This window comes from Emydura macquarii, unplaced genomic scaffold (genome assembly GCF_026122565.2).
Source record: "Emydura macquarii macquarii isolate MOO-44397 ecotype Brisbane River unplaced genomic scaffold, CSIRO-AGI_Emac_v2 contig_480, whole genome shotgun sequence".
NCBI classification, from domain to species: domain Eukaryota; kingdom Metazoa; phylum Chordata; order Testudines; family Chelidae; genus Emydura; species Emydura macquarii.
In genome coordinates, this window is record NW_027130617.1 from 981,271 (window position 1) to 993,565 (window position 12,295).

Below are 12,295 nucleotides of genomic sequence, written 5' to 3' on the forward strand. Positions count from 1 at the left end.
AGTTGTTAGACTCTTGTTAGTGGGATCAGGAACAAAACATTTTTTGATCTACTTCCATTTTCTTTCAATAGCAGTTTCCCTGGGTCCTCAATCAGAATAGTAGGGCCAACAAAGTAGACTTGGGCCAATAAATAGAACTGTGCTTGAGCCTCTCTTTATGTTTGCTTTCCCTGGAAATTTGAGTCTTACTGGCAAAAAAATGAATTTCAGACTTCCAAGCACAAGAATTTGCAGAAACTAGTTTAAACAAGCATGTGTTCAGTGGCTGCCTTGTATCCGCAGTTGTGTCTGATCCATAGAGAACAGGAGTCTGCAGCAGCTACGCCTGAGGAGATTTAGCCCTTTAGCTCAAGCTCGAGGTTTATACTCATAACTTTGGAGGTCCTGGGTTTGATTCCCGCTAACAAGCAACATGACCGTCAAACCCGTGAGTGACAATAGTGCATGCTTGCTAATCTGCTCAGTTCAGTGCCCTTGATTCTCTTCCCTATTTCACCACTCACAGACACGCAGCATAGATCAAATTTTGACTATTTACAGCCAAGCACTGTACAGTCTTTGAAAAGATATTTTAATAATGAATCCTTTCATGCTACCTCCATTCACCTCTGACAGGACTGGGGCTCATTTGACATTGTGAGTCAGTTGTTTTATTTAGCTGAAATTAATGTCTCTGACTTTCTCTGCCGTTGGCTCTTGCTCCAAGACCCTTTCTTCTCTGGTACTCCCTAGGGCAGCTGCTCTGTACTGCTTGCATGCTGCAAGGCTGTTACCTGGCCCTTGTGAGAAACTGCCTCTTGTTGCTGTGAAGCTCTGTTTTCCAAGTGGCTGCATGCTTGAGGGAGAATGGAAAGAGAGAAACCTCTTGTCCTATTTCTCTCTTCAACTGGACTCCAAATGGCAGGAGAATGGTGAGTGTGAAAAGGAGGTTGTTTTCTTTTGTCACTGCAATAGCGTAGAGTGTGTCTGCTCACTGAATCCTACCTAGGGGAAGGATATATTGCCCATCTATTACTGCTTTTCCCTCTCCCAGAAATCTCATGAGGCGATTGCCCATATCAGTTGTTGAAATCACAAGCCTATTATAGCTGTTCAGGACAACACTCTTCAGACTATTTGTAGAGGATTTAGGTGCATATTTTTAAAGTTTGCTGTATCTTGTTCAGATAAAAAAAATAGGACGCACTGATCAACTGGACAAATGATGCACACATTTGAGGTTCACCCTGCATGCTGTTCCACTAGAGTCATGCCACAGATGATGTTACTGGAGAGAAAAGCAGAAGGTAAAAATGAAGTGTTAGCCTCTATGGGTAAATGAAAGTTGTTTTTAAAATTTGAAATAATTACTTTTTCTATTAAACAAGATGAGGGAGTGTTGTCAAGTTGCTCTCTGAAATCAAAGGTTAATCCTGGGCAAATGATCTTGGATGAGCAAATCTCTATAGTTATAAGGATATGTCTACACTGCTGGCGGTATTGTCGCCAGTGCAGAATCGATGCTGCGGGATCGACTGAGCGGCAGTGGAGACTCGCTAAATTGATCCTGGAAGTGCCCTCTGATTGACACCGTTAATCCACCCCCGCGAAAAGTGTAAGGCTGCGTCTACTGGAGGGCATTTCCCATCAGCGCAGCGCAGTGGGGATGCAGTGCAGTGGTAAGTAGAAGCTAGTAAGTCGACGGGAGATATGCAAGCTACTCTACTTAGCTTGTGTATCTCCCATTGACTGCCTCCAGAATCTGCCGGCAATGTAGACCAGGCCGAAAAAATGCTGCAAAGCTGCTACAAAGCTGAACTACCAAACAGTGCCATGGGCTCAACCAAAAAATGTCATCAGTGATGTCCCCTCCCCACCGTGAGTTTAAGTAGATTTCTCAGGGTTTTAGCTTATGTTTTCTTTGAATTTAAAAGTGATCCAACTGCGTTAGCTTAGTTAGAAATGCATTAGTTAGAAATGATGGAACTTTTCACAACAAATAATGTATTTGATAAATTTCATTTTTTTCCATTTGAAAATCCTTCTATAAACAAATGACAAAATTCTGCCATTTTCTTCATAATTATTTACAAATTTCTTCAGTAGATCATTTGAAGCGTGAATTTCAAGTATTTCAAAAATTTCAAGTTTTGCCTGACTTATATATTACAATTTTTAATTTACACTGTAATGCATGCAGCTAACAACTAATTAATATAGTGTCAGTTTCTCAACTTACAATGGTAATATATTCACAATTCTTTTAACGTAGACCATCTTCACATTTTGTAAAGCTCTGTGAGAAGAGGAGACCAATAATGGTTTTACACTTTGGTTGCAGGTAAACCTTGCTGAACATGTGCTCTCCAGAACTACCTGCATTGCAAATTCCAAAGATTACCTCATGGTGATGACAAATTCAGACTATTTCGAGCGTGTGCATCCATGCATTCTAATTAATTGAAAATTCATTAAAATAAAACATGTTTATCAACCACAACTTAATGAGTATATCCAATGAGAAACTTTTATGTGTTGCAGCCATGGTCACCCATTTCAACACAGAGAGGATTCCAGGTGCTCTCAGGTGAAGGGAGAGGAGAAAGAGAAGTAGCTGTGTGGATTAATCATCTGTTTGTGGACAGAGGGAAGTTTAGTTTTAAAAAGAGACTCCTCTCTCCATGTGAGTCCTTTTCATCCATTCTCTCAGCCCACAGGACTTACTGCAGTTGTGCTTGGCTCTCCCTGGTGACAAGGACGGTAACTGGCTCCAATTCTAGCACTTCCCCATCCTCAAACCTAGGCTGTGGACCCAGTCATGAAGAGTTACGTGTGGGATGAGAGAGCTTGCAGAGAATGCTCTGCTCATCTTCAGTTTAGCCAGAAGCAACAGACTCTAACTTAGACATTTTCAGTGTAAACACAGGATGTGCTACTGATGTGTTCTGCGGTATCTGAAGAGGTCAGGCTGTAAGTTACGCTCCAGATGGTTACAAATATTTAATTTTCAAAAGCAATGGGCTTAGCCTATAACTCAAACTGAGCTTTACAAATGTGAAAATGACACCCTTTCAATATTACCGCCCTGACACCCACTGAGCCGTAAAGTCAGGGCAGTAGCATCCTTTTATAGTGACCTGTAGCAGGATAGCTGCCCCTGACATTTGCTCAGCGCTCCTGTTCCATTCCAGGTGCTCCTTGTTTGGGCCAATTAAGAGAATGGGGCAGCACCTGGAGGGCAGTGGGAGCCATTGTGAGAAAGAGACCCAGAGGTTCAGTCAGGAAGAGCAGGAGATGAGAGCTCCCAGAGAGAGAAAATGGTTCCTGGGAGAGGGCTGAAGGCAAGAGAGGTTTGTTGGCTGACATTTCCAAGCCAGAGCCAGGGCTGAAGGGAGGAATGGCACAGGGGGGAGATACCATTTGGCTCTAAGTCAGCACGGCAGAGCCCAGGTCCAGAGAGGGCTGTGAGGGAAGGGTGAGCAGCGGAGAGGCTTACCCACTGATGTCTCCTTATGGAGAGCTGGGTCCCAGAGGAACCATGTGAGGGATGCTCCTCTGGCAAGGATGTTCCCAGCTGAGAGGCCATGGGAGTTCCCGCTGGGAAGAGCAGGGCTGTATGCCAGCAGGAAGGGTGGGGGTGGCTGTCCCGGCAGGGGGAGAGAGGACAACTGGCACAGAGCCCAACTATGGTGAGAGGGTTTTAGAGATGACACACTCTGGAGGGGAGGGGGGGAAGGGGAGATAGTCCCTATGTTTTGGGGATTTTGTCCTATATTTTTATTAACAAACTATGATGGAGTGGAGTGTAAATTCATATGCAGTTAGTGGGGACCCAAAAGGGAAACTGAGATGAGAGGTCATTGGCAGCCTACCACAAGGGGGCAGCTAGGACGAGGCCACTCATTTACTGTATGTGGTCCAAGAATGCACAGACCATTCCACATGTAAGAGGGTGGCAGGCAACGCTTCTGGTAACGTGTGTTTGGGCTGATAGTCACTGACATATTGTCTGTCTGTTGTGGCTATGTTTCCCTGAGCATGTGCATCTTAAAAAAAAAAAGTCACCCTTTAAAATTATTTTAAAAAAAGCTTATTAAAAAAACCCTGCTACCATGGCTACCAAATGGCACTCTTTGTTCAGGCTCTGCTTCAAAGCAACAGCTTTGATACAATGATGAAGTGCTAAAATCAGCAGCATGTCAAAGAGGACAGCTGGATGAATTTGTGTGCATGCATGTGCACTTTTTAGTTTTGTTGTTTAAAAAGGTTTAAGCAAAGAAAAGCACCGTGCACACCTGCATGCCTTGTTACACCAGAACGAGGCCACTATGAATATTGTTCAGACAAAAACAGAGCTACTTCAAATGGGTTAAGATCTATCATATATTGAGAGAAGAGGCTGCAAAATTCTGCTGCTTCTATCAGCAACTAATGTCAGGGGGACCTTGTGCATAACTTTACAACAGATATTGGAAACCGTGGTGCTTCTAGCAAAAGCATGAATTTAATTTTCTCTCATAATAAAACAAATGGGTTAACAAACATGAATAGAGAAAAACCTGTGTTATGACTGCATGTTAGAGAGTATTAGTTAAAAACCCTAAGGATGAAATCCTGGCCCCATTGAAGTCAATGAGAGTTTTTCCATTAACATCAATGGCCCAGAATTTTACCCTTAGGGTTCACATGTTCAGAAATGAACAGTTAAGAGAATATAAGAGTATACAATCTCTGAAATATACCCATGTAAAATTCTTAAATATACATACATAACACATTGCAAATTCCAAAAATACTTTTATAACTGCCCACCAGTCGTATATTTTCATACACAGTTCTACCTTCAAAAATTTTCAGGTGCAAATTCTGTAAATTCTATGTGCAACTGGACTCTTATATGGAAAATGGGAAGTGTGATGGCTGACTGCCTGATTTGCATGTGGAAATGCAGTTTGCCTCCCCAAATCTGAGCTTTTATGTATTCAAAATCTGGATCTGAAAAATTATGGTTGCAGTTTTAGCTGGGTTTCAGTCCTACTGAAAATGTTCTGAACAACTTTATAGTGGACGGATTTCTGCAGTTTAGCCTTTTTACATATCTCCTGTATATGTAAAGAAAATTTGAAATGACCCATTCATTTCATACATAATCATATATACTGTCATTTTGACCTTGTGTTATGTGAACTTATACTGGAAAATAAAGACAATGGGGAGATTTTCAAAGACCTGAAGGATAGTTAGATACCCAACTCCCAGGGAAAGTCAGTGGGAGTTGAATGCCTAATTCCTATTTTAATGCCTTTGAAAATCTCCACCAACATCATCCAAATTCCCCATCTAGATGGACAATAAAGAGAGCTGACAATTCTTTCAGTAGTCAGAGGGTAAATCAGATTTATGAAATTCTTGTTATCGGGAATTTTGCGGTAGTCTTGAAATCTTCATTTTTAATTTTCTTTTGTATAAGTTCTGAATTACTTAACAGCTAAGTGCTTGTTTTTAATGCTTTCTTATTCTTAAAGTTTCATTTTGATTAATACGTCTTTTCCTAGTGCAGTCCTTCTCTTCTGTCTTATTTCCCACCCTTTTCCGCCTATAACACGCCTGCTCTTTTTTCTGACTCCTACCACATCCTGTTTGACTCGGAGATGATTATTTTCTTTGTTTCTCAGCAGTGCTACCTTGCACAAAGGGAGGCTGTAACCTTATCACTGAACTTTTAAATCTCGCACTAACTGAAAATTTTACTCAAGAATGGGAAAAATCATAAAGCACCCTTTAAGCTATCTAGGGCAACTACTAATTCACATTCATGCAGTAAATTTACATTCATTTGAAGAAAAAGTACATTAGATTTTGTTGGTTTCTACTTGTAAACTTGGGATTAATGTTAATTGCAATAGATTCTTTAGTGACCTTGGAACTGATCATACAATTATTACACACAACCCTAAAGAACTCTTTTTCTCTTTAATTAAACTGTTCCTCATCTCTTAGGGCCTGATCCAATTCCTATTTGAGTTAATAGAAAAACACTTAATCAAACTTAATCAGACCCTTATTGTTGGGGTTCTCAAAACTTTTCATGGGTATGGGTCACATATTATATCACAATGATGGTGAGATTGACTTTTGGACCTTCTCTCCTCTTATTTCTGGTCAAATGGACCCTTTCACTCTCCCATTTACACGCACATGACATCCCTGTGGCAGGCACTACAACGATTGCCAATTACTCATGAAATATTTAATGTAATTTAGCATTTTAAAAAATTCAGTTTGGCATGTGGGAACAAAGAGAAAAGCCAACAGCCTGCAACCAGTCTGTTCTCTACAGACTGACTGGAAATGCTGTCTGGACATTGAACCACAGGCCACAGCGTGGGAAACTTTGTCGAATTGTGTAACAGTAACCTACATGTTGCGTGGTATGTGTCTGCAGTCTGTGTCTCAATTAGACATCTAGAGCAGCGGATCCCAAACATTTTCCCTGCATGACCCCATTTTCAGATGTGTTGTTTCCCACTACCCCAGACAGCATGGAAGTTGCAGTTTAAAAATAGCATCATCCTGCAGAGTGACCTCACATGCACTGTACATGCAAGGTCACGCCGCAAGGAGGCTGCCATTTTGCTTTTTAAACAGTGTCCTCTGGACTGCATAATCTCACACATACGGTGTGTGCGAGGTCATGCTGCATGGAAGGCACTATTTTGTAGAGCAAAATAGCTCCTCCCGTGCGACGTGACCTCATGCATATGGTGCGTGTGAGGTCACGGTGTGTGGAGGAGGCAATTTTGTAAAATGGCATCTTCTGCATGCTCAGGATTGCCGTGATCCCATCTGCTGATGAAGTGACCCCACTTGGGGACACGACCCACAATTTGGGAACTGCTGTAGAGAGGGTGGGAAAAGTAGGTGGAGACAGTGGGATCATTATGGAGAGTGAAGGTTGGCCTTTACACATATGTTCCCCATAAACAACAAATTCCTTCCATCTGACACACCTCTTGATCCCACAAATGCATGGCTTTGCTTCCTTCCTATGCACAGAAAAAAACCTTTCTAATGTAGGATTCATGATGAATTGAAGATCTATGCTGATGATAAAACTTTTTCCCCCTCTTTTCTGTTGCAAAATCCAAAGTATGTTGGGAAATTGCAGGGCATACTATAAATTGCTCTGCTGAGAGCAACAATGGCACGGTAGAGAAAATAATCCAGCTTTGTGTTTGCAGCCCAGCTGAACTCTTACATACTGTTCTGTTCATGTGCTTCTTACCAGTGGCTCAAAAGACAGTTAATTAATTTTCCATCCCCTGACAAAAACTTTGCTTGTGGTTCATGCATTTCACTTAAATGTTGCAAATTTTGAGCAGCACCAATTGTAAGACAACTGAAAATGGACAGTAGCTGATGAGAAGTATCACCTTTCCATTTTTTCCCTGGTTTTCAAAAGAAAATGGGACTAAAGTGGTTGGAGGAGAGGGGGGCATTCAATATTGCAACAGGGAAGAAGGAAGGAAATGGCATAGTCTCCACAAATCAAAAACATGTTGAGAGGCTGAGAAAAAACCTAGTCTGGGTGGTGACTGGGTTCCCACTCATTTGATTTTATTAGAGAATACATAGAAAAGGGATAATGTTACCCTCCAACATCAGCCATGTCTTATTTTGCATTAGAATGATAAGGAGATACTACTGGTGTTGCAAGCTCCCTAAGAAATGTTGGAGACTTTATTGCCTCAGCTGAGCCAGCCCCTATCATGGTTTCAGTTTCCTGGAATATTAGTCTTTCCTTTTGTTTCCTCCTAAAATGTCATTCACAGATCTTTGGTTAGCAGAAATGACCCAAAGGAAACTTAGTCCTGAAGTGATGCTTGTTTTTACAGGACCTCATTTTGGAAGATGTTACCAAAACCAGAAAGAGAGAAAGAAAGAGAGAAAGGGAATCCCTGGATTTATAATAGCTGTCCTCCTCCACCCTGTGCTAATTTGGTACCCTCCGGGCTCCTCAACAAAACAAAGACAAGAATTAAAAAACACTTCAGAACAAGTAAGAATGCTAGTTAAGTTTAGCCTCTTTATCTCTTCACATCATATCCTTAGCATTTCTGTTTTGTTTCTTTTGGTTCACATATGAAAGCAAGTTCCTCTTCTCAAATTGGATAGTTCCTGTCTTGAGGGGATTACTTAATTCAGATTATCAAGATTTTATTGCAGGAACACACATTGCACTCTGTCTTTCAGTAACTTTTAGCGATTTGTTTTTGCTTGGTTTGATACATGGAACCTGTTTTTTGTTTTTGTTTTTTTTAATGTTGCCCTTTTATACACCTGGCAAAAGCCCAAATTCATGATCAGTTTCACCTTCCTTGCAAATTGCTTTACTTAGCTCCAATTACAAGAAGTCATTGCAGAGCTTAGCTAACCTCTGCACAGCAGCAGGAAGCTGCAGCAAACTGAACATGCAGTAACTTCTAGTGTCATGTTTTGAAATGTAATATGGTAGGCTCATTTTTCCCAAAAAGCTAGGAACATGAGAAATGCCATAAAACAGGAACATCACTGCCATTTTATTGACTGGTACTATGAAACTAATGGCACAAGGCATACATGTTTACCAGGGACCTGCTGCATGGACTGCCCTGGTGTTCTCATGCGTGCTGGCACAAAGCACTATGATCTGATGCTTGTCTCAAAGCTGCTTCTGGCAAGTAGTATGTAGGGAACCGACATCACAGCAGCGCTAGCCAATCAGTCTTACTAAAATGGGGGCATCCGTTTTTTGAAGCACTACTTTAGGAGTAGCACTTTCCAGATGAAAAAATATATCAGCTCCCACCTTGCAGTGGTACAGCAGCTGTAATTAGATAGTGAGTATTAGCCAGTGGTCGCTGTTGAGGGGTATCTGAGATTGTCACAGTCTTCTCTTGTATTTAGGTTGGAAATAAATGTGCTCCAAATGGTCCTCCTATGATCCACATGAAGAGGGTCCCCTCTGTGCACATCTTACCCACCACATATAAAAAGCAGAAATCCTCTTCTTTGACTGGACCTGGTGGAGGGGTTTTGGGTATGGGAACCCACATGGGATAGGAAATTGCAGCAGGGAGCTCAAGAGAAGGGGTAGGGCAGAGATGGGGCCAAGGTGATGTGCATGGCTTCCCCTCCATGCTCACAGTGGAGATTTGCCCTGGAAGTGTAATACAATCAAAGGTCCCCTTTGCTTTGCCCTCTGTGCGGGTGGGGAATCCTGCTTTTAAATGAGGGGCTTGGGCAGCTGCAGTCAAGGGCATCCAAGGCAGAATGACTCCAACGGAGCTACACTATGGGGAGCTGGACCTGAAGATGTGGAGGCACGGGGACATTTCCTGGAGATTTGTGGCCCGACCCTTTGCATTTTTCTGCAGGGGCTAACCTTGAAAGATGAAGAGGAGACTGCTCTGTGAGGGGACCTCCTTCTCCCGAAACACAGGAGTACAGTCTGGCTCTGCATGAATGAATGTTATTTCCATTGGGAAATGTTGACTTTTTAATAGCGAACATTCTCATGATCGATGCATGGACTTCTAAGGCCATAGCAAAGTCAAACGTGGTCAAAATAGCCCTTTAATGTACAACTGAACTCCATTAACATGAAGTATAGTATGAAAAAGGATCTCAGGTTAATATAAACCAAAACCTAAGGTACCTGAAAGGAACAGACAACAGTGACAAATTAATAGTGCCATTCAGGCAAAACACTGCCCAATCAATCTTTGAAATATATGATGCCAAAAATTATTAGAAAGATTTCTGTGTGTGTGTGTGTGTGTGTGCGCATATTAGGGTGGTTACCATGCAACCAGGAAGTCATTCTCTGCACTGTAGCTCCTCTTTCAGAATATCATGAATATTTGCATTGCTCTTTCTTGACACTATAGGTAGCTGCAGCAGCGCGGATTAAACCTTTTCTCACAGGGCATGGCATATGCTGAAATTGGAAGCCTTTCCAAAGGAAATTGGGTGCTTTGAAAAAGCTCAAAAGAGATATTAAAAAAAGAAGCTTTATGCTTATGATAAGGTGACCCTTGATAAAAGGCTACACAATGCTGGCTCTTGAAATCCACTTGAAATGAAATTAAATCTATTGAAATACTTCCTCTGTAAAGGCCTAAAATGTAACAGCTCTTTATGGTGTCAGTTTGCCCCACTGAATCTTTTCTTCTAACCTTCATTGAGATCTTCCTCCTCCTCCTCTTAGTCTTTACAGCTAATGCAGGTTATTATAGACATTCATCCTAGAATTCATATAGCAAACTGGGATTTATTTAATTGTGCATTTCACTTGTTTGTTTGCCAGGCAGGAGTGGAGATTTTGCTCCAAAATATTTGTATTTCCAGAAATAACATTTCTGCCTACATTCATAGTTTTGTCCGCTCCCGATGTTGTGGTTCATTCTTCCAATTAAAACAATGAGAGCTTGGATTTAACTATTACCTTCTTTGTATTCAAGCAGTACACATCTCAAACACCACGACACTGGAACCTGCGCTATGTTGCTGCCAGCAGCTCCCTCTTTGATCCCTGAAGTCCAGACCCCCATGTTCAATATGGCCTTTTGACCATTGCAGCCATGAGACACAGTAATGAAAGCTGTTCCACCCATTATCCTGGTCTGTGGGGAAGCAAAGTCATAATTTTGCTAGACACTAAAAATCAGGGTCTTAATAAAGACACTGGATTTATGGCTTATTACAATGATCTGTAACCCACTAACCTTCCTTTTTTGTCCTAGGACTACAGGAGTGTTAATGGGCCACTTCACCTTGAATGGTTCCTTTGAATATGTGCTAATTATTTGTGTTGAACTATCTGTTCCACCTTGTATGTGGCTGCCATGCTTTGCATACCTTTTCCAGACCTGAGGAAGAACTCCATGCAGTTCAAAAGCTTGTCTCTCTCACCAACAGAAGTTGGTCCTATAAAAGCTATTACCTCACCTGCCTTGTCTCTCTAATATTCTGGGGCCAGCACAGCTACAATAACACTGCATACAAACCCATCGTCCCAGCTGTATTTATATGAATCCCCATGGCACACATGGAATCCTGTCCATGACTAATGCAGAAGGTTAAGTTCCTGGTGAGGTGTTCCTTGTGTGCTTAGTGAACTTTACTGGAGAACGAGAGGGAAACAATAATTCTATGTTTATTGTAGGATAACAAGCGACCACTGTGGTGGTGTTAAAATGGTGAGTCATGTCCACAGTATGTTTGATCAAGTTGGCTGAGATGGCAACAGGCTGGTATGCTTTTCCTGTATATAACCTACGTAGCCCCACAAAGATCCAGGTACATGCATCCTTACATTTTTCAGGGGTGCTGGAATTTGCCCACAAGCAGAGAAGGCACCGCCTCTCCTCTGCAGTGATCCCCCGTCACTCATTTCACTGTAATGTCATCAGAGAGTAGCATTTCCTCTTATGCTATCAGTTCTATTCTCTTCCAATTTTGCTACAGCACATGAAACACTAGTTCATTAGAGCTGTGCTGTTACTGAGGAACTAACAAGGGTCTGTGGTGGTGCTCTCCGGAACAACAGAACAGAAAGTTGTGTTGGTATGTATGTGAATGAATGGGTGGGAGGGAAGATGGCAAGAATAGATATAGAAATATAATACTTAACACTAATTCTGACTTCCTCTAGCTGCATTGTAGCTGTTTTGAAGTGCCAAAGACATAGAGGGGGTGTCTGAATTGTGTGCCTTTCCCCTTCCCAACAACCAGAAAGCCCACCTGAAACTGACCTTAGACGTCTGTAGCACAATAGGCTAGATAGTTTATGCCACTCTGACTTACAGTTCTTAATAATTTCATGTAGTTTAATTAATGAGGAAGTGACTTTGCCTTTTCAGTAGACTGACTCTTAAAATAATCAGCAGCTTACAGGGGAATTGAGACTATTTGTGGTCACAATATAACACTGCCTGTTTTCTGCTCTCACAGACCATGTACAAGATCATGTTGTGAATGCATCACACTCTGTTCTTTACCTATGGATGAACACACTGTTGTCTTTATCTGCTAACAGTTCAGTTGTGCCTATCTGGCACAGTTTCCTGTTGTACTGGTGTGTGGCAGAGTAGAGGTTGGTTAACCTCTCAGTGCCTCTTCTACTCTCACCCCAGCTGCCTGGACAGCAGAGAAGAAACCCACAGCTGAAGGTGCTGATCAGAGCACACCATGCCTAATGAGGAAAGGGGGAACAGCTGAACTGAACCCTCTAACTGAAGGGGTATATAAGCCAGCTAGAGAGAAACCAAGGGAG

General features: G+C 41.9%; 1 long non-coding RNA gene across 1 annotated transcript; it reads left to right on the forward strand.

Moving 5' to 3' along the window:
- The first annotated feature begins 738 nt into the window (after positions 1–738).
- On the forward strand, positions 739–8,030 carry LOC137146741 (uncharacterized). Its single transcript, XR_010918026.1, has 3 exons — positions 739–911; positions 1,167–1,286; positions 7,875–8,030. It is a non-coding gene; the product is annotated as an uncharacterized lncRNA (long non-coding RNA).
- The last annotated feature ends 4,265 nt before the right edge of the window (positions 8,031–12,295 follow it).